The sequence below is a fragment of the Zootoca vivipara genome, chromosome 5 (genome assembly GCF_963506605.1).
Source record: "Zootoca vivipara chromosome 5, rZooViv1.1, whole genome shotgun sequence".
Lineage (NCBI taxonomy): Eukaryota > Metazoa > Chordata > Lepidosauria > Squamata > Lacertidae > Zootoca > Zootoca vivipara.
In genome coordinates this window covers 56,764,680-56,786,114 of record NC_083280.1, presented here as the reverse complement: position 1 = coordinate 56,786,114, position 21,435 = coordinate 56,764,680, and the positions used below count along the sequence as shown (strand labels likewise).

At 47.0% G+C, this 21,435-nt stretch overlaps 1 protein-coding gene across 7 annotated transcripts in view; it reads left to right on the top strand.

The window, feature by feature from the left end:
* The first annotated feature begins 5,514 nt into the window (after positions 1-5,514).
* Positions 5,515-21,435, top strand: part of FAM53B (family with sequence similarity 53 member B) — a 119,276-nt gene continuing 103,355 nt past the window's right edge. For 2 of the 7 annotated variants that reach the window (XM_035137756.2, XM_035137747.2), the window contains exons 1-2: positions 5,774-5,857; positions 18,955-19,046. The gene's annotated coding sequence lies outside the window, so the exon portion shown is untranslated. The other 5 variants (XM_035137750.2, XM_060274815.1, XM_035137755.2 and 2 more) reach the window with 5 other exon arrangements.

Genomic DNA, 21,435 nt, shown 5'->3' with positions numbered 1-21,435 from the left:
AGCGCGCAACCCCAGAGTCGGTCACGACTGGACCTAATGGTCAGGGGTCCCTTTACCTTTACCTTTTCCATACTGTTAGAAGTCCCGTTCTTTCCCTATCCTGTGTTCTGTCCACCCTGGTGATTGTGCCATGGCTGCTGTGAGCGGGGCCATTTGAAGCTCAACACACATTCACAATGCATGTTGTGGGTGCCATTTTGTGATCCCACTTATAATTATTAATCAATCTTCAAATTAGCATTGAAACACTTTTCTAGAATTATTTTTGAATAGAAGACTTATACCACCATAATGTTACTGCTTGTAATGTGGTGTTACAATGCTGTAATGCCACAAAAGATGGAAGAACAACAAAGATTGATGGGATGTCTGTGCCATGCAGATGCACCATCAAAAAACGTGGATCAAACACAGCATTTCCCACATTTAGCATCTTCAGGCACCAGTTATTAAAGTTCTAATAGTTACACCATTGTTTCCCCCCCAGCTTCACAAAGTCATCTTTTTAATCCCAAGTCCTTGCCTGCAAACATCAGATACTCATCCAATTAGATATAAGGGGGCTCCTATTGCCATAAATGGCCATTTCATGTGCATTTCACTGCTATCCTGGAATGCAAAGGATGCATTACTGAGGGAAGAATGCACACTGCGCAGAAGAGCTTCAATACTGAGATGGAATCACGACAGAACTCCAGTTTGTGTTCGACCCAAATAGTGTGGACCCTGTTTATGTTAGACGGATCTATAACCGAGAATTCATATGCTTCTTTCATTGCTTATTCTCAGAGGGTTTTTGCTGATAACTCCTGGTGTTCAGAATACTCTTCCAGATCATTTACCCTGCTGTCTGATTTCAAGCCAAAAGGCTGTTAAAGAAGATGAGGATGAATGGCTGGTAATTCCCCCAAATCACCCAAGGTGAGATTACACCTCCAGACTGGAAAGGAAACTTGAGTGCTGGCCCAAGTGCTTACTAGTCTTAAACCTGATATAACCAAAGGACGGTCATGCAAGAATAAAATACCTGAACATTTGCAACAGGACAGGCAACTGTCCTTTTCAATAGGTGGGTATTGAGAACTGATGAGTAGCGCCAGCCTCTCTGCATTTGATTAAAGTAGCCCATGATGAAAGGTATGCGGGTGGCGCTGTGGTCTAAACCACTGAGACTAGGGCTTGCTGATCGGAAGGTCGGCGAATCGAATCCCTGTGATGGGGTGAGCTCCCGTTGCTCGGTCCCAGCTCCTGCCCACCTAGCTGTCTGAAAGCATGTCAAAGTGCAACTAGATAAATAGGTACCGCTCCGGCGGGAAGGTAAACACCGTTTCCATGTGCTGCTCTGGTTTTGCCAGAAGCAGCTTAGTCATGCTGGCCACATGACCCGGAAAACTGTCTGCGGACAAATGCTGGCTCCCTCGTCCAGTAAAGCGAGATGAGCGCCGCAACCTCAGAGTCGTTCGTGACTGGACTTAACTGTCAGGGGTCCTTTACCTTTAAGCCCTGATGATTGTCTAGGTAGGAGTTTGATTAAAAGAACGACGAGATGCCCAGGAATGGACAAAACCACTGAGGTTTTGTGATTTGTGCGATTTATGCCTTATGTGGAAATATCTCAGAAGTCTTTCATCATTCTGTTATGTCCAACAGGGCATGCAAGGCCAGCATCAGGGAGGCTGAACCAGGCTTATTGCCATGGTGTGATACCATCAGCTCCCACTGTCCTTCTCACCCCTACCTTCTACTACAGCTGCTGTGAGCAGCAGGGCTGCAGATATGATGACCCATTGCTCCACTAAGCCCCACCAGAGAAGAACAGAGTTTGGGTTGCACCCTAACTATGCAACAGGTTAACAAATGGCAAGATAGTATTCCCGCTAGCTACTTTAACAATAAAATTAAGGGCATTACTCCCACTTACTAAATACTGTACTTTTGCTTGATGTTTCGGCGCCATTTAAAAACTTGGACTGATGATGCAGTCGTACTTAGAAGCAAGTCTCATGGAGTTCAATGGAGGTTATTCCCAGTGGGTATAGGATTACAACTCCTGCCCAGAAACCAATGTCCCCACTGTGGAAGGACGTGTGGATCCAGAATTAGCCTCCACAGTCACTTACGGACTCATTGTTAAAACCGTGTTTATGGAAGATAATCTTACTCTGCTACGAGTGATCGCCAAAGAAGAAGAAGAAAGCATGAGGCTGCAATCCAATTATAGTTATTTAGGACTAAGCCTACTTGAATTTAGTGGCACTTCAGAGTTAACATGCACAGCCGGATAGGGTTGCAGGACTAATTGATCAGGAAAACAGCACAGAAAATGCGTGATCGCCCTACCTAATCACAACTTTCAGATGATAAACAACAAGAATGGAAGATGGCATAAGAGCAATGGAAGGAAGGAACACAAGTAGTTTCTGGGGCTTTTCTGTTGTACCAAAAGTTTGTTAGGGGATCAGCATATGCCAGTAGGAGTCACTCTTGGCTTCTTAATAGAATTTAAAATAAATTAATGCAAGGCATCCTCATCACCAAACATACCGATTATTTATTGTAGGTAACAATGTCAATAAAAATACAGGTGGCATGCTTACCCTTACATTATTCTGTTTAACTTATATTTTCTTGTTATAATATAATTAATTCAAATACCATGAGTCTCCTCAAGTTTGAAAGAACACAAATCTGAAGTTAGCTATAGCCAAATCAATTTGTTGGGCTAAAATTGAATTATATTGTAAGCATGAGAACTACAGCTAATTTTTATATTTTAGTGGTACACACTTGATGTATTTGGATATAATTGTCGCAAGCATAGCACATGCTAATTCATAAGCCAGGTGTCACTCAATATACTATGTTTATTGTTCCCATTTTTATTAATTTATTTATAACATTTTGAACCATCCTATCATCATAACTGATCTCAGGGTAGGGTACAATACCATTAAAATTCATCCAAATTCAACCATCACAATTAAAAAATGCACACAACAAGTGATACCAGAATTTAAATTTGCCTATTATAAAATGATTCCAAACCAACTACTAGTCTGTGGATTGCATATTCATGCTAACTATCAAGCTACTGTTATTATACATAAGACTGGAATATATCACACTTTAATTTAGCAAAGCTATTTAATCTCATTTGTCCTCACAATAACCTTAACAGTCACATTGTTATTACCATTTTAGAAGCTGAGGGAAAAATCTGTCTATCCCAAGCCCTTGACGGATCAAGGATCTGAAGGCAGACTTGCTAGGTCTAATTTCTGTATTTCAGCCCTACACTTTTAGTTCTAGATTTATTTCATTCTATTTTACACGGAATAAAAGTAGCTCTGAGCTCAAAGCAGTGTTTTAAGCTATAATCATATGTACGCTCGCAGTACAGGTCCATACATGCTTACTGAGAAGTAAGTCCTATTGAATTCAATGGAACTTGTACACATGTGTATAGGATAGCAGCCTTACCCTGGGAGTAAACATCACTGGATATGGTGGACCTTATTGCCCAGTAAATATGCATAGAATGGAGCTGAACAAATTAGCCACCACAACTTTTGCAAAAAAGCAAATGGAACTGTAGAGAATTCAGTAAAATTCTATTTAGGGTCATAATTATTCCAACTACCTAAGGCAGGGCTGGACTTATCAACAGGCAGGTTGGGGTGGCCACCTCAAGCTGCAGATCCTGGGCTATGGGGATAGTCACCCAGCTTGTTCCTCTGTTGGAGGACAACTGTGTGTCATGATGAGACTTGTTCTGAACCAAAACCTGCCTGGTATTCTCAGGAGTGGTGGACAATGTGAGTCCAGGAGGGGGCACTATCTTATATGGCTCAGGCAGCAAAAATAAATAAATAAATAAAAATAATGGGGCCCGGCCTTGGCCTTTCTTCTAGGCAGCTCCTTGTTATGGAGTTCCCTCCAAAGGAAGATTTGGCTGGCCTCTAGCCTCCTTGGCAAAAATGTATGCTTTTCTGGAGAGTTTGCTCTGGGCTGCTTTCTGCTTTTTATTTTCAAAACTTTTATGGCGGTCTATGTGTTTTTATTATGTCTATGGTAGGATTATTAAAAACACCAACAACAAAACCAACAAGCCAAGGTACTCTGTGTCTCTTTCCATTTTGCCCCTCCAATGTTATAAATTAGACATGTTTTGAGAACTGCTTTTAACTGGCAAAAATAATACTGTAATAGCATTTTCCAATGAAAGAGCAAGGAGCTGTGTACAATCAGGACTGATTCAGCTGCCCAAAAATAACACAGCCAGTTACATGCAATGCTATGGGTGGTGGTGGGATTTTGCCCCACCATCCTTGTAAGGGTCTGCAGACATCACACCTCTTAGTTACTCTGAAGCAGCAAGAAGTTATTGGGGGCAACCAAGAAAACAAGACACCTACCCTTTCTTCCATATCTAGACTGACCACTAACCACTATTCTAGGCATTAGTGCAGGCATCCCCAAACTTCAGCCCTCCAGATGTTTTGGACTACAATTCCCATCTTCCCCGACCACTGGTCCTGTTAGCTAAGGATCATGGGAGTTGTAGGCCAAAACATCTGGAGGGCCGCAGTTTGGGGATGCCTGCATTAGTGCTTAGCTTCTAAGGGTGCGACCCTAACCTCACTTACCTGGGAATAAGCCTCATTGCACTCTGCGGGGCTGACTTCTCAGCAGACACATTTAGGATTGTGGGGTCAAATGTGAAAATCCCAGGGTTCCCAAACTTGTCCAGGAGCCCCTGCCAACCTTTGACCTGGAAGGCCTTCCCTTAATCCCGGATGTGCTCAGGAGGGATGCATATGTATGTTTGCATTCAGCGCTGTGAGAAAGGAGGAGAAGCAGTCCCTGGCCATTCCCAAATGCACTCTCCCTTGCTGTTACTCGGCCCCTGGTTGTTGCAGTAAATAAGTGCCCGAGGGCCGAGGAGGAATCGCTTTAATAATAGAAACTCCCATCGTGACCTAAACAAACCAACCGCGAGATGCGATGCCGGTTTGATCGCAGAGGCCCTGCGCTTTGACCCAAACCGGGAGAGCACGATAATGTGAAGCAGATTGACAGCCGGCGAGAGACTCTTGCAGAGGCCCCGGACACAAACCCGCCGGTCCACCCCCAAGCTGCTACTCCGGCTTTAAGGCAACAAGGGCCCCGTAAGAGATGGGCTGAAGGCCGCTTCCAAGCCTTCGCGTTGCTGCTGCCTCTGCCTCCGCCGCCCCTTCTTTCATTCCCCCAGAGGCTACGCAGTTCGCCCTGCTAACAGCAATCGCGTGGTGGCTGCCTGCAGCTGCTTCTTCTTCATGGCTTGCAAGGGACTTGGAATTAGCAGAAGCCCGCCACGAGCTCAGCCCAGCGCCTTTCACTTATTTACCGATTATTTTATTATTTTATTTTAATTCCAACACCCCCTCCTACTTTTTTTTAATTTTTTTAAAAAAGCAAGCCGCTCTCGCTGAGAAAACAACCCAGGAAGTGACAAGCCCATTTCCTTTCTCTGGGAGGATCAGTCCAATTCAGCACCGCCCTTTCGGCAGGGGAGTCCTCGCGCAGCCTTGGCAAGATTGCGGAGATTCCCGCAGGCAAGCGCGCGACGGGGCGGCTTGGTAACGCGGGGTGCCAAGTCCTTTAGCCGGGGTAAGAGAAGGTGGCCTTTGAGCGCTTGCACGCGGACCTTCCCTTCTGCAAATCCCCCCTTTCCCTCCACCCCCCCGTCTTTCTCACTCCTGGGCCGTTGGTCTCGTCCTGGGCAGATATTGTTACAATGTGTAGAATAGTAGAGCGGAGACACTTTCATTCCCCTCTCGGACAGAGAGAGAGAAAGAGGCTTTCTTGATGGCTTGAGGTGGAAGCTATTTATTATCTGCTATTTCCTTCTCTCCCCCCTTCCTCCCCTCCCTCTCCTCCTTCTCCTCCCTCCTCCTCCACTTTTCAATTTTGATTTTGTTGGTGTTTGGGAAATTCTGCTCCCGCTTCCTTGCCGGTGCTTGGGATGAGGAGATGACAGGAACGATCAGAGACAGGGGACCAAGTTCCTATTGCTGCTACTGCAAAGGCTGCTATTGGCATTCCGGAAAGGAGCAAGCGGGCAATGCACGATGGTGATTGATCTGGGTGTGTGTGCGTGTGCGTATGTGCTCCTTTAACACGGTTTAACTCCATCGTTCTGGGCTGTCATTATCGGCAAACAAGAGAGGCGAGTTTACAGGTTGTGGGGGCTGGGGTGAGTTTAGGAATTATCATTTTGTTTATTGAACTTTGCGTGTGGACACGGAGAAGGAAAAGGCTGCCTGCCCTGATTGATTGAACTGAGACCATGCACCGGGGCCGCTGCTAACCAACTGGAAGTGTGCTAACATGCCCCCCCCTCCTAGCTACCCCCACCCCACCCCCCTGGTTAGATGTGTTCCTCTTCTGTTTCTTCTTTACGTAGCCATAACTATAAATATAGATGATGATAATTTGACAGGAGTGAGACTTTACTGTATGGATTGCATTTGCACATGGCGAAAGAATCTGCCCTTGAAAGGCTCTTTTAAAGTTAGAGTTTTGCAGTACGTCATTGATTTGTCAGCTATATGAGAGTTTAGTCCTCAGGCTTCATTTCTCTTTCCCCTTTCATGAAAATGTAGAAGTCGGCTTCGTTATTCATGAGTGTTTTATATCTCTGTTCATAACAGCAGTTGCCAGCAGTGTTTATGTCTGTACGTCCCATTTGCTCTTGCACCCCATATTTTTCACATTTTATTTTTAGTTCGTTTTCTCGTTTCCTCCTCTGGGATAATGTTTCTGCATAATGTGAGCATCAGTGAGTGTATTGTGCATAGACTTGCATGATGATTTTGTTATGCTTGATCAATGGAGGGCTGTCATAGTCTATGCTCCAAACCACCATTATATCACTGGCAGTCTACTCAGATGTGACTTATATGTTTGCATGTATTCAGGTAGCTTATGCTCCCACGAAAACAAACTCTGTATTAAGTTGGATTTAGTATTCACTTTTTTTGGAGGGGGGGTGTAGTATGACTAACTAGAATAACCAGATATCTTTTTTTAAAAAAAGGATAACCATAGATTAAATGTGTTACTTTCCTGAATTCTCAGTTACATCTTGCTTTTACAGAGCCTAGGGGTGGCATTCAACTAAGTTTTACTCCAAGTCTGTGAACGTGACTAAGTTAAATTCATTAATTTCAATGTGTCTCCTCTGAAAAAAAAAGCAGTTGACCACCACCCTAGGTTTCTTACAAATCTTGTTTTGAGTAGGTAAATGGATGTCATAGTATTGATCAACCAGCATGTTAATAGCATAAGCCATGTTACAAGTATCGATGAAAGTAACAGCACTCCTTGTTCTTCAGTGTGTCTTGGACTGGTTTGTGTGTGTGCTTACACTCTTCAACTGGTGGGGCAGGACACACTAATGGGTCACAGCCTGAGCCAAGGTGGGCCACAACAGGAGCACTATCACTATGCAAATATATGGCAAAAAACCAAGAAATGGGTTCCCAAATGCATGTTTGGGTTAAAGGGGAATCCTGGGTCTAAAAAGTTTCTGGACTCCTGCTCTAGATGAACTTTGTGCAGATCAGATATTTGGTATTAGACTGCTTAACAGTTTGCAGATTGTTAGCACTGTAAAAGAAATCTTGAGGGAGACTGTAAAATCCGGAGCAGACTCCTCAGTTTCACAGCCCCTTTTTGGATCAAGGGAAATGGTGCCTTTTGCCGAGATGATTTAGGAGTGAGCTCTCATATGTAGTCTTGGCAGCACGGCAGACGTAGGCTGCTTGATTACAAGCTCTGCCCTGTGTTCAGGAGACCACAGTGCAGTTTGACTATAGGGAAAAGATACAAAGCCAGCTAAGCAAGCGATACTGTGAGAGAACAGGCATGCAACCAGAGAATGGTACTAATTATGAAATTGGATGCATATTTGTTACAGGATTATGTCCAACCCCCAGTGTGAAGAACACCTTACATTTGGCTTCAGTGTTAACCCACATATTCTTACTGGGTTAACTAAATAATATATTTCCCTTCTACCATTTTTTTAAAAAAAATATCTGAACTGAGGAATGGTTCTGTTAAATTTAAATGCTTGCATAGTAACAGAAAAATAAAGAGTGCTGGTTGTTGTTGTTTTTACTGCCCTATGAGACAATCCTATATATATTTACTCATAATTAAGCCCCACTGCATTTAGTGGGGCTTGCTCCATAGTGTTTAAGATTTCAGCCTCTGTTTATTTGGGTTTTTATTGCAGAAGCCTTCACCAATACCTGCTAGATTATTTTCCTAGAATCTGAAATGCACAAGAAGACCTTTATCAGGGACAATCCAGTAAGGACAGATTAAACAACCTGTGTTTATTTGATAAGCAATTAGGTATTCAGCCAGAGAATTGAGTTGGGCATTGCATTTTGAACTGAAACAAGTTAAATTTTCTCTCCACATCAGTTGTGTGCAGCTAACGCATTTGGAGATTTGAGTTAATATCTACTTTTTTCCATGAAGCTGACACACTGGCCATGGACAAGTTCCTATTGCTATGTCTTTGCAGGATTCTTTTTTTGATTGATGCATGAAAGTGTAGGTGCGATTTGAAAGCTGATGAATGTTTCTCACAGCCAGATTACCATATGATGGTCCAAGGAGTACTGGGGAGATGCCCGGGACATCCTAAAATTATGCAACTCCACTCTTACGTGATTACCCATTCACCTATCAATTAAATAATTTCTCTCTAGTAGTTGGCATACTTCCATATTTCCTATTCATACTGAAACTACATTTTAGAAGATGTCTTCCGAATCATAGGTTAGAAGTATTCCAAAAATTGGCCAGTTCAGAACTGTAGAATGCAAGGAAAAATAATGTTGCTAGAGCCAACTGACAGTTGGAGAGAAATAACTTGACAAGGCTGCAAAACTATGGGCAACATATTTCCATTGCCTACTTGTTCAATGGAAATCCTCTTGCAGAGTAAGAGTTTCAGTTCCTCTCCTCTACCCTTTTCACGTGCCCTCAAATCTGGTTGGAGAGAATGCCAATGCTCCAGAGTAGGTGTTGATGTTCAAAGGGGTGTGTGTGTGTGCTCTGACCCTGTCTATTTTGCCCTATGCTATACTTTACCAGAGTCCAGTTTACAGCTGGGTAATTCAGTTGGCTGATCTGATTTTTAAAATATTAAGTGGTTTAGAAATGCTTTTACTGTAAATAATATTACGTTAAGACGGGCATCCCCAAACTTGGCCTTCCAGATGTTTTGGGACTACAACTCCCATCATCCCTAGCTAGCAGGACCAGTGGTCAGGGATGATGGGAACTGTAGTCCCAAAACATCTGGAGGGCCGAGTTTGGGGATGCCTGCGCTAAGATAACAATTTCTCTCCAGGTGATACAATATGAAATAATTAAGGTTAGTGGGGCACAGTTTTCCATGTAGCTGACACATGTGTCCTTGGAAACCTTTGGCCACTTTCACTCAGATTGGAAGTAGACTTATCTCTATAGACATCTCTGTAGAGAAATTATGTTTAAAGCAAGCCACAATTTATTATGTAATACAGTATGCTGATAAAAGGAGGCTTCAGCTTTAGATTCGACCCAGATGTTAAAGGTTTTCTTTCTACATGCTTTAAAAAAAAATACTGGTGAGCATAAATATTGCACCAGGTTTAAAGTGACTTCCAAGCTGCAAAAAGTAATGTTGGCTTGCAGTAATCAGGATTTAAAACATTATCTGCTCCAGGAGCATTTGGTCTCTCTCCCCCACCCCCCGCTCCTGAAATCCTATTTAATTCCATTCACTTCTCAAACACTCAATTTTCATGACTCTGCCTTGAAAGAATGGTTTGCTCTACAGTCGTGATATACATGGTGTCAGTGTGCCCTGACCTACCTCACTTGGTCATATGCTTTAAACATCATGGCTTTCGATATTTTGCGAGGAAAGAAAATGCTTCTATATCTATCCACTTTCAACAAATGAAACACACATGGTGATTTTGTAGGTGATTGGTGAAGTGGTCATATAAATGGGCTAGCAGTAGATCCAGTGGGGTGATCAATAAAATGTAATAAGTGAAATGCAGCTCATGTTTGTATGGCTGTCGCTTAAAAATCTGGCATAGAGATTGTTCTCCTTTCTTCTTCAGAGGTAGTGCTGTACCACAATATTTCCATTGGTTCATGAATGGTTGCTTTGCATTGAGGTAGTACTACATACATGGATATGTGTATTGAAGCTGGGCTTTGTACATACGGTATTCTGCTTTAGATTCAGTTCTTTCTGTACAGTGTTGCAATATACAGTACATTTAATTCTGTCTCTTTTTTTCTATTTTTGTTGTCTTAGTATTTATTGTACCAGCAAATAGTGTTTTACAGAATAGCAAAAGTATATAAAAAAGCCCTCATTCTGTTTAAATACCAAAGAGTCTTGCAGATCTTTAAGGTGGCCTGAGGCCCTTTTATGGTCTAGACTCCACTTCATCAAGTGATGAATGTTTCTGCTGTAAAACATGTGTCAGGTTTGCAAAGGACTCTGTTATTTTTGCTACATAGTTGTACCCTTGGAAGTTTTGTTGGTAAGGGTGGCAGTGGTTAATCTGTGCCCCCCAGGTGTTGCTGGCCTACAACTCCCATCTCTTAAGAACTGGCCTTGCTGCCTGGGGCTGATGGGAGCTAGAGTCCAAAACACCTGAAGAGTCCGATGTTAACTGGCCCCAGCTTGGAGGAAGTGCTCAAAGCAAATAGTGTATCAAGGAGCAAATGCATTCAGATTCCATTACATTTTATCACCCCGAACATCTCACATAAGAAAGATTTAGGACGAGCTCTGTAGATCTTCAGTTCTTTCGGAGCAGTTCATTTAAGGAACTACTTAATTCAGCCTGTTTGTGGATGCATGGAAGCCTCGTTATACAAGAGCAGGATGGAGGCAGAATTGCTACGGTCAAAGTGCAAAACTTGGGATGTTTGATTTGCTTTTGTTAGAGAAGCCCTTACCACATTGCTTTTCTAAAATTTGGTGTGTTTTGGCCTGTTTTACTAGTGCTAGGTGTGTTGCTGTGACAAAAAAGATAACTGTAGAAGCAGAGCAAGTTTGGCTGTATTGTGGCCATGATGTTTACTAGAAAAACCATTGGGTGTTTGCTCTTATACTATTAGCCCTGGCGCCTAATTTGGGTCTGACATGGAGGGATGGGCATGAACTAGCTGGATGTCAGCCACCAGATTAGGCAGACAGGAACCAAGGATAAGAGGCATGTGATGTAGTCACGGACAGGCTGGAGGTCAAATACCAGATTGGATAAAGCAAAGTTGGGCCTCATATGAGATGAAGTGTGAGAAAGAGTCTGTGTTATGTACTAGGACGAGATGCTGACACTAGCAGACTAGCTTAGAAAGAAGGGATTTATAGGGCCTGGTGATTTTCCACTGTGGACCAACACCTGGACTACTGCTTCAGCCTAGAAGGAGCGCTTGTCCTGTGAATAAGCTGGATCCATCTGTCTGGCTGAAGGGCTAGTGTGCTGCTGGCTGCTGGAGGCCATTTTTAAAGACCTTTGCCATTTGCCTTGTTTAAGTTTATGTTTAACTTCTTGTATATCAAATGAACCTGCCCGCATAGGAAATATGAATAAGCAACAGCCTATTTCTAACCTCAGACTAGCTTCTTAAGAAATAAGACAAGGGATATTGATTTAGACTTTTTTTTTTTTTGCTATGACAGCTTTTTAACTGAATGATGGAGCCAATGCTATGACTGCTCCAACTTAAGCATTTACAAACATTTTTGTTAAAATTCGGGTAATACCGGGGAGATCAAAATCTGACTTGAGGGCAACTGAAGTGCTTGACTTTTCTTCTCACTGTCCCCAGCCCCCAAACTGAAGCAAATAGCAGAATATATGCTGTAATAAAATTTCGTTATTGGAGCAAGGAACAGGGAGGAGTAAGTAGGACAGGCATTATTCTGTTTAAATGAAGTCACTGTTGGCAAAACAGAAAGTTATTTGACTGGGAAATACTCAGTGTCACACGTACACACACATCCTGGCAGTCCTAGCTGCCTTTTTTTTTTAAGTTAAATTTGTCAATAGAGCTGAAAAGGTTTGGATTGGTTTTGCATATTTTGTGTGTGAGAGAGAAACAGGGCCTGCAATGCTATTTAGATGTCTGAGATGGGCAACCACAGAAAGCAGGTTTTGAGGGTGTTGTTAAAGGACACATTGTCAATTACTTCATTCATTTTAATATTTATTTACTGCAATGGAGGAACCATCTTCTACATCAAATACAAAAATATATTTTGAGGAAAAAAAGTTGTTTATTTCTAAACACACTTTTAGAGAAGTCATCTCAAATACCATGTTGTTTGCATACATTTAAAAGGCATGTCTCCATAATACCACATAGATAAATAAACTTAAGATCCGGTTCACTCACAGACCTGTATAATTCATAGCCCACCGGAGATTGTTTGAGTTAGACCCATTTTAGATATTCATGTAATTAAGAACAAGTCCTCATGTTGCTAATTCACATATGAATTCTACATACCATATATTCCGGTGTATAAGTCGACTGGGCATATAAGGCGACTTCCCCCCCCCCCAACTTTTCCAGTTAAAATATAGAGTTTGGGATATACTCACCGTATAAGAAATACGACCCGGCGTATAAGACGACCCCCGACTTTTGAGAAGATTTTCCTGGGTTAAAGAGTAGTCTTATACGCAGGAATATACAGTGGTACATATCCATGTATGTAGGCAGTTGCTTATTTACATATATAACTCTTGAATCTTGCATAATGTTTCAAACCATGCCTGCATTAACACTTCCTTTTCTTGATTAGTTATTTTCTTTCTGGTGTGACAGAGATTGAGCTCTGAAGAAGTAAGATAAAAAAAGGCCAACCAGCTCATATATTTGCAGTTGAAACTGTAAAAATATTGTGCTATTTTATTTTTGTCCAAAAATCTTTCTTAAGGCTGAAACATCTAATATAAATTAATATATCTGTCACAGTGGCCGGAGTGGACTACTTCAGAGTAACGACGCTACGCAGCTCTGCATTTTATTCTTTTATTGGTGCTGCGTATTTACAGTGCTCAAGTCATTGCTATTTACACGGAGCGATGTTGTCAGTCGGTTTCAGAACCTCCTAATGGCTTTTGGCGCGTCTTTCTCCAACACAAAAGCTTTGGCAGACCCATCCTCTTGCCCCTCCTCTTCCTGCGTAATTCTGGAGTTGGGGGGATGGGTCTTCCCCCCTTACTTGCCCCTTCCTGTCCCACCTGGGACCCTGGCTCCTCTACCTTGCCTGAGCCTCGGACACGACTTCCTGCTTCCCCACTGGAATCGGAACTCTCCCTGCTTTCCCCTTTGCTCGGGGACGGGCTTGAACTCAGGAGGGGAGGGACTTCGCGATATCCCCTGTCCCTCACATCCACCCCCCTCCCAAGCTCTCCTTCACCCCTCCCCAGGCCCCCCCCATGTGTCGGTGACGACTGGAAGCCTAAAAACTCGGTGCTCTCCGAGCCCGTTGGTGTGAACACCTCCCCCCAGTCCTGCGAGCCCCCCCCTTCCGCCTGGGAGGACGGGAATCCCAAAAAGTCCGTGGCGTCAGAGCTGGTGGGGGTAAAAATGTTTTGCCAATCTGCTCCTTCCTCTGACTGGGTGGATCTTGGCGACACCCATACCTCATCCTCTGGTTCCTCAAACTCCGCTTCCCAGCGCCATGGTGAGCTGTTCTCCCGTGCCTCCTCCTCCTCCCCCTCCCTTTCCATGTGCCAGGGCTTGGGTCTGTGGGGAAAGAGGGCGTGAAATTCTTCCACCAAGAATTCCTCCTGTATCTGAGTGGCGGGAACCCATTCATTCTGGGACGGTGGAGCATCCTCCCATGCCATGAGGTACTCCAGGCCCCCCACCCCCCACCTTGAATCCAGGATGGCCGTGGCCTCATTGAGTTGCTCCCTGCTTTCCCTCTCCCCCCCTCCCTCGGGGGTTTGTTCGCTGTCTCTGAGCCTGCTGCTTTCCCTGTACGGCGACAGCAGCGATCTATGAAATACTGGATGCACCCTCATGTCCTCTGGCAGTGCCAGCCTGTATGCCACCGGGTTGACCTGTTGCGTGACCGTGAAGGGGCCCAGCCATTTGGGTGCCAGCTTTTTGCACCTCCCTCTGGTGGGAAGGCCCTCCGAGGACAACCACACCTTGTCCCCCACCCTGATGACCTCCCCTTGTCGCCTGTGGCGATCTGCCCCCTTTTTGTACGCTTCCTTGGCCCTCTCCAAGTGTTCTCTGAGCTGCTGGTGCACCGTCTCCAGTTCCTCTGCCCAATCCTCAGCCTGTGGGCCCTCCTCCTCCTCCTCCCTCTCCCTCTCTGGGAAAGATCTGAGGTCGCGCCCGTAATTGGCCTTAAAGGGCGACACCCCTGTGGAGACGTGCACTGCATTGTTGTAGGCAAATTCTGCTAGTGGCAAGCGATCCACCCAGTCCGTTTGCCGCTGGCTGACGTAGCATCTCAGGTACTGCTGCAGAATGGCGTTGACCCTCTCCGCTTGTCCGTTGGTCTGCGGGTGTCTAGCCGTCGACAAGCTGACCTCCACCTGCAGGAGGTTCATGAGCCGCCGCCAGAACCTGGAAACAAATTGGCGGCCACGATCCGAAATAACCCTTAAAGGTAATCCATGCAGTCTGAAAATGTGATCAACAAACAGTTTGGCTGTCTCTTCTGCCGAGACTGCCCTGGCACACGGTATAAAGTGACACATTTTGGACATGAGGTCCACCACCACCAACACTGCAGTCTTACCCCTGGACGAAGGCAGATCTGTGATGAAGTCCATGGACACCACTTCCCACGGCCTGTGTGGTGTGGCTAAGGGCTCCAGCAACCCTGGTGGCGCTGCTCTGACCACCTTCGCCCGCTGGCAGGTGGTACAGCCCCTTACATAGTCTCGAACATCTTCCCTCACCCCTGGCCACCAGAAGTGTCTCATGACTAGGTGAGTGGTCTTGTCCCTTCCAAAATGCCCCGCTGTAGGGTTGTCGTGCATCTGCTTGAGGACCGTACGTCGAAGCTGGGTGGTGGGTAGGTACAGCGCACCCTTGTAGAAAAGCAGCCCTCTGCGTTCTGCAAAGTCTTTTGCCTGCTCCCTCCCCCCTCTCAGTTCTCTGAAGATGCGGTTGGCAAATTCATCCGCTGCCGTCAGTGCTGTGAGTTCTGCCTCGCTCACCACTGCTGCTCCGCAGGACCATGCCGACGGGGGGAAAATGTGCCTTGGGGCTGGTGGCGCCTCCTCCTCCATGTACTCTGGCTTGCGGGAGAGGGCATCCGCCCTGACATTCTGCTCTCCTGGGATGTAGTGTATGGAGAAGTTGAAGTTCGAGAAGAACTCCGCCCACCGTATCTGCCGCTGGTTGAGCACCCTGGCAGTTCTCCAGAACTCCAGGTTCTTGTGGTCTGTGCACACCTGGATGGGGTGCTTGGCGCCCACCAGGAAGTGTCTCCAGTGCTGGAACGCCGCGTGGATCGCAAGAAGTTCCCGATCAAAAACTGTGTAGTTTCGCTCGGGCTGGGTCAACTTCCTGGAGAAGAAGGCACAGGGTCTCCACTCTCTGTTGGCGTCCAGTTGCAACAAAATGGCGCCCACAGCCTTATCAGAAGCATCTGTTTCAATGCGTAGGGGCGCGTCCTGAACCACGTGGAACAGGTTCTGGTCTGAGGCGAACACCCTCTTGAGGCTTTCGAACGCTGCTTGCGCCTCTGGTGTCCACCTGAACTTCTGCTTGCCTCTCAGGCAGTCAGTGATGGGAGCCGTAACTCGAGAGAAGTTCTTGATGAACTTCCTGTAGAAGTTGGCAAAGCCTAGTAGGCGTTGGGCATCTTTGCGCGTCCTGGGGCTGTGCCAGTCCAGGATGGTCTGCACCTTGTCCTTGTCCATTGCCAGCCCCTTGTCTGACAGCTTGTAGCCCAGGAAGTCCACCTCCTTGGTGTGAAACTTGCACTTCTCCAGCTTCACATACAGGTGGTTCTCCTTCAGGCGCTGTAACACCTCCCTGACGTCCTTCACGTGCTGCACTGGGTCGTTGGAGTAAATAAGGATGTCATCCAGAAAGACCAAGCATTTCCTGAAGAGTAGGGACCCCAGGACGTGGTGCATGAAGGCCTGGAAGCATGCTGAGCCCCCTTGCAACCCGAAGGGCATCACCAGATATTCAAAAGAGCCCAGAGGCGTGAACATCGTGGTTTTCCACTCATCGCCTTCCCGGATCCTGATCAAGTTGTACGCCCCCCTCAGGTCTAGCTTGGTGAAAATCTTGCCTCTGCGTGCCGCTGTCAGGAGATCATCCACTCTGGGCATGGGGAAAGCCACTGGCTCTGTCACCGAATTCAGCCGTCTAAAATCCACCACAAGACGGCGCTGTTGCGTGTCTTTCTTGTCCACCCAGAAGACCGGGCTGCCCCCTGCTGCCTTGCTTTCTCTGATGAACCCCCGCTTGAGGTTCTTGTCGATAAAAGCGCGCAGATCCTCCAGTTCCTGGTCTGACATGGCGTACAGCTTGGCTGGGGGTATAGTTGCCCCAGGCACCAGGTTGATCTGGCAGTCAAAAGGCCTGTGTGGGGGCAGGTGGTCGGACTCCGCTTCACTGAAGACCTCCTGCAGGTCCCAGTATGGTTTGGGTATCGCCTCACCCCCTTTGACGTGCATGGTGGCCACCGTGGCTATCGGAGGCCCCTCCCCTGGTTGGTGCTGCATGCAATGTTCCAGGCAAAAGTCCGATCCAAAAGTGATGCATCTCTGATGCCAACTTATGGAGGGGTCGTGGCGCGCCAGCCAGCTCATGCCCAAAACGATTGGGGGGTCTGAGATGGTGGTGACGTTGAATGCCAGTGTCTCTGAGTGCCTTCCAACCGTCATTCTCATGGGGGGGGTTTGATGAGTGATGGCCCCTCCCAGCAGCTCTCTGCCGTCAATGGTTGCCACGTGCAGAGGAAAATCCAGCTGCAGAAGCTGGATCTGGTGCTCTTCTGCAAGGTTTCTCGAGAAGAAGTTGGCTGAGGCACCACTGTCAATTAGGGCGAGGACCGTCAATGGATAGCCATTTGGGAGCGTGAGCGTCACTTCTAGAACCACTCCTGCTCTGGGAGGGGTGGGCTGGCTCTGCTCCTCTCTGTGCGGGTGGGTGGGCTGGGGCTGTTGTCTGCTGACTGTGCCTGGCTGCCGCCCCTTGTCTCCTGCAGCCAGGCTTTCCCGTTTCCCTGCTGTGGTGCTGCGTCAGTGGGGGAGGGCACAACCGTTCCCGCCTTTCCTTGCCACTCCCTGCGATGTGGGCAGTCTCTGACGAGATGCTGGGGGGAGTTGCAGAGAAAGCAATTCCCACCCCTTCCCTCCTTGCGTCTTGGCGCCGCTGGGGTTTGAAAAGCCCGCGCGCGCGCGCTATCAATCTGCATGGGTTCCTGGTCCTGACTGGCCCCAGGCGTGGCTTGAAAGGGTTGTTGAGGGAGTGGCTTCTCCTGCGACCGTGGGAACCAAGCCCGCTTTGCGCGCGTTGCTTGCTTGTCGCTCCATCTGGATTCCTGCCTCACCCCCACCGCCAGAGCCGCTTTGCTCAGTTGATCCATATTACTGGGCTTTGGACCTCTCGAGAGCTCATCCTTCACCTCCTCATGCAACCCCAAGTAAAACGCCGCTTGCATTGGGGCAGACTCCAGATCCCACCCCAATCTGTGCACCAGCATGGTGAATTTCGCCCAATACGCGCGAACTGTCATATTTCCTTGGCGTAAATTATGAAGTTCCTCCTTAGTCTGGTCCATATGACTATCGGACGAATACATCGTTTTCAAACCTTCTAGAAATAGTTTGACATTCTTCATGCAAGGATTCCTTGTTGCAATTAACGGTCTTAGCCACTCCCTGGCCGCCCCTGTAAGGTGCTCCACAATAAACGCTACTCTGTGCTCATCATCAGGGAACTCATCGTGGTGCAGCTCAAGAGCATACACAATCTCAGTCTCAAAGCCCTGAAACTCCTTCGGGTCTCCATTGAACTTGCTTACTAGGGTCCCGGCTCTCCTTCCTGGCAGCACTTGGACTTGGGGTGCCCCTCCCGCCTTGTTTTTCTCTGCATCCAGCTTGTTTTGGAGGTCTACCGCCACCGCCCTTAAATGCTGCTCTTTTTCCTGGAGCTCTCTCACCTGTTCCGCAAGTTGTAGCCGGTCGTCCTGGACCTTCTTAGTCTCCTCTTTAGCTGCCTTCAATTCTCCCTGCGCCTGCAGCGACAGCTGTTGCAGTTCTAGCTGGGCTTGCTCAGCGATCTGCCGCCACTTCTCCGCCTCTGACACGCTCATCCCGGCAACTCCAAAGTAGCCCAAAAATGATTAGGAGGTTGCTGTCACAGTGGCCGGAGTGGACTACTTCAGAGTAACGACGCTACGCAGCTCTGCATTTTATTCTTTTATTGGTGCTGCGTATTTACAGTGCTCAAGTCATTGCTATTTACACGGAGCGATGTTGTCAGTCGGTTTCAGAACCTCCTAATGGCTTTTGGCGCGTCTTTCTCCAACACAAAAGCTTTGGCAGACCCATCCTCTTGCCCCTCCTCTTCCTGCGTAATTCTGGAGTTGGGGGGATGGGTCTTCCCCCCTTACTTGCCCCTTCCTGTCCCACCTGGGACCCTGGCTCCTCTACCTTGCCTGAGCCTCGGACACGACTTCCTGCTTCCCCACTGGAATCGGAACTCTCCCTGCTTTCCCCTTTGCTCGGGGACGGGCTTGAACTCAGGAGGGGAGGGACTTCGCGATATCCCCTGTCCCTCACAATATCGATACTAATTATATTGATAAAACAATGTATTTTAAAAGTTATTCTTCCTCTTTCAATAGGTTCATAACTTTTATCCAATTTTCTCCACCAGGTAGGAAGGGGACCCATGGCAGAAGCCATCTCTGGTGACTAAGGAAACAAAGACCATTGCTGAAGGATTTTGGATACCTGTGCATTTCAAAGGTATATGAAAAACATAGCCATACATATTTCTAGAGTTGCTTTCACCATCTCTTACTAGAGGGGAGCGTGTCACGCAGTATGTACATGATGGCAAATTGCTGGGCTCTTTGTAATGACCTGTAAGGAACAGTATGGAAATAAAGTGTTTTTAGAACTTTCCCTTTGAGAGCCTCAATGAACATTAACCAATACAAGTTACAGCTTTGCTATTAATGAATTTGGGTTTCATGGATTAATTCGACTCTTTCCTTGCACATTGAAACAATGTCCTATTGATCTAGTGTTGTCCTTTGGGCAAAACATTCAACATGGCCTTGAGAACCGACTTTAAGTTGGAGCTTAGTCACACTGTCTTGCTGGGTGGCCTCCCTGAAGCGCCTCCTGACTCTTATCTTTAAAATGCTAACAGAGACATAGCTTTCATTCTCACAACTCATTCTGCAAGTTATCATGATTATTAGTACATTAGCTAATCTAATACAGTTTCTGCAAAAGCTCATTTGAAATGCATATTGCGTACAAAGTATCACCAGTGTTACCCCCCCCCAAAGAAATCTAGCATGCATGAACTATATCATCAAGAAGTATAAAACCCTTAATCAAATGATCAAGGGTCTTTGTAAACTTTGCCCATGGAGCTTCCACCTTGAAAAAGAAGATCTGAGTTGGTATTTGGAATACTTGGGTAGCTGCAAGGGACGCAGCACCTTGGCAAGGCTCAACCCTCTTGCTTTTTGCACTGGACTGACACTTCCAGCAGCTAGCATCACTCTGGATCGCTGTGGAAAATTAAAAGACCCAATTGCCCAGTGCTCTTTGAAGTGCTGCCAACAACAGTCAGGTAAACCTACCAGACAGTCACAGTGCGCAAAGTGGAGTGCTGCCATTGCGCAGGTCACCTGGTTTTAGTTGTGCTGCTGCTCATCAGGACCTGGATGGGATGAGACAAGGCAGTGCCAAGGGCAGAAGAGATTGTGCAGCTGCACTGCCCCAAGTTGCCCATCTAGTGCTTCCTTTGCCCTTGCCACTGCCTTGCCCCACCTCACCCCACCCCAGCGTTCACAAGCAGCAGCATGGCCACAGCTAAAAAGGCAGTGCAGCAGCAGCACCACAACTACTACTTGGTCCCCCCCCTCAAACCTGGAATTAGCTCTAGATAGGTTTTGCACAAGTAGGGTTCTCAGATGCTCCCTAGCCTACCTTATTTTATTTTATTTTATTTTATTTTATTTTATTTTACCCTTGAGCTTGACACCAAAGGTAAGTGCTTTAATTCAAAATCATCAAAAGGTGCTGAGCCCTTCTTCCTTTGATTGCTCTCTTAAATATAAAGCTTGTCACCTTAAATGCTTACCAGTTAAGTGTGCCTATGGTCCTGTATTTCTGAATAAAGGTGTCCCCAAACACATCAAAAAGTGAGAAAGGTGCAGATTATTGATACCAGTAACATTGATATCAAAACCTGTTCCCAAATTGACAATGTGGTTGCCAGAATGCTCAGGGGCATAGGAACATAGGGGCGGTGGGGGCGGGCCGCCCCGAGCGGCGCGATCCCAGGGGTGCCATCACGGCTGCCCACCCTGCCCCCAAAACACGTGCTCCGCCCCTGCGTGCGGCGCTCCATGCCCCAAAACGCACGTGAGGTGGCGTCACACTTGTGGGTGGCGTGACGCCCCTCGCTGGCCCACCCCTCTGTCCAGGGAGAGAGCGCGCCTTGGCTGAGCAAGCCCTGCAACGCCTAGCGAGGTTTTCGCCGGGCGGCTGCCAGGACCAGCTTGCTCCCTCGGCCGATGCACTCTCTCCCTTCCTGCTGCCGCGCGCTCTCCCTGGGTGGAGTTGAGAGGCTTGTGACGCCCCTCGCTGGCCCACCCCTTGACTTCGTCCTGGGAGAGCACGCACCGCAGCAGGAAGGGAGAGCACATGTCGGCCGAGGGAGCAAGCTGGTCCCGGCAGCCGCCCTGGCGAAAACCTCGTTAGGCGCTGCAGGGCTTGCTCAGCCAACACGCGCTCTCCCTTCCTGCTGCGGCACCCCCGCGTCGTGATGTCATGATGCTGCGGAGCGGCGCCCCGCCATTGGGGGGGGGCTCTGTTTTGACACCCTGGGTGACAAAGCGGCTAGCAACGCCCCCGAGAATGCTTACTGGGAGAGTGAGATGGAATCTCATTACACTGATTCAGAAAGAATTTAGATTGGTTGTCTGTTTACTTCTGGGTCAAATTCAAGATGCCGGTTCTTATCTATTAAGCCCTAAAGGGCTTGGGACCCCAGTACATGACAGATGACCATGCTTTAAAGCTCTTATCTGTGATCCTTTGTCAGGGAGGTTCAGTGGTGCATGGCAATGTGGAAGAAAGCCTTCTCTCTAGGGCTGCGCCATTTGATGGGCAC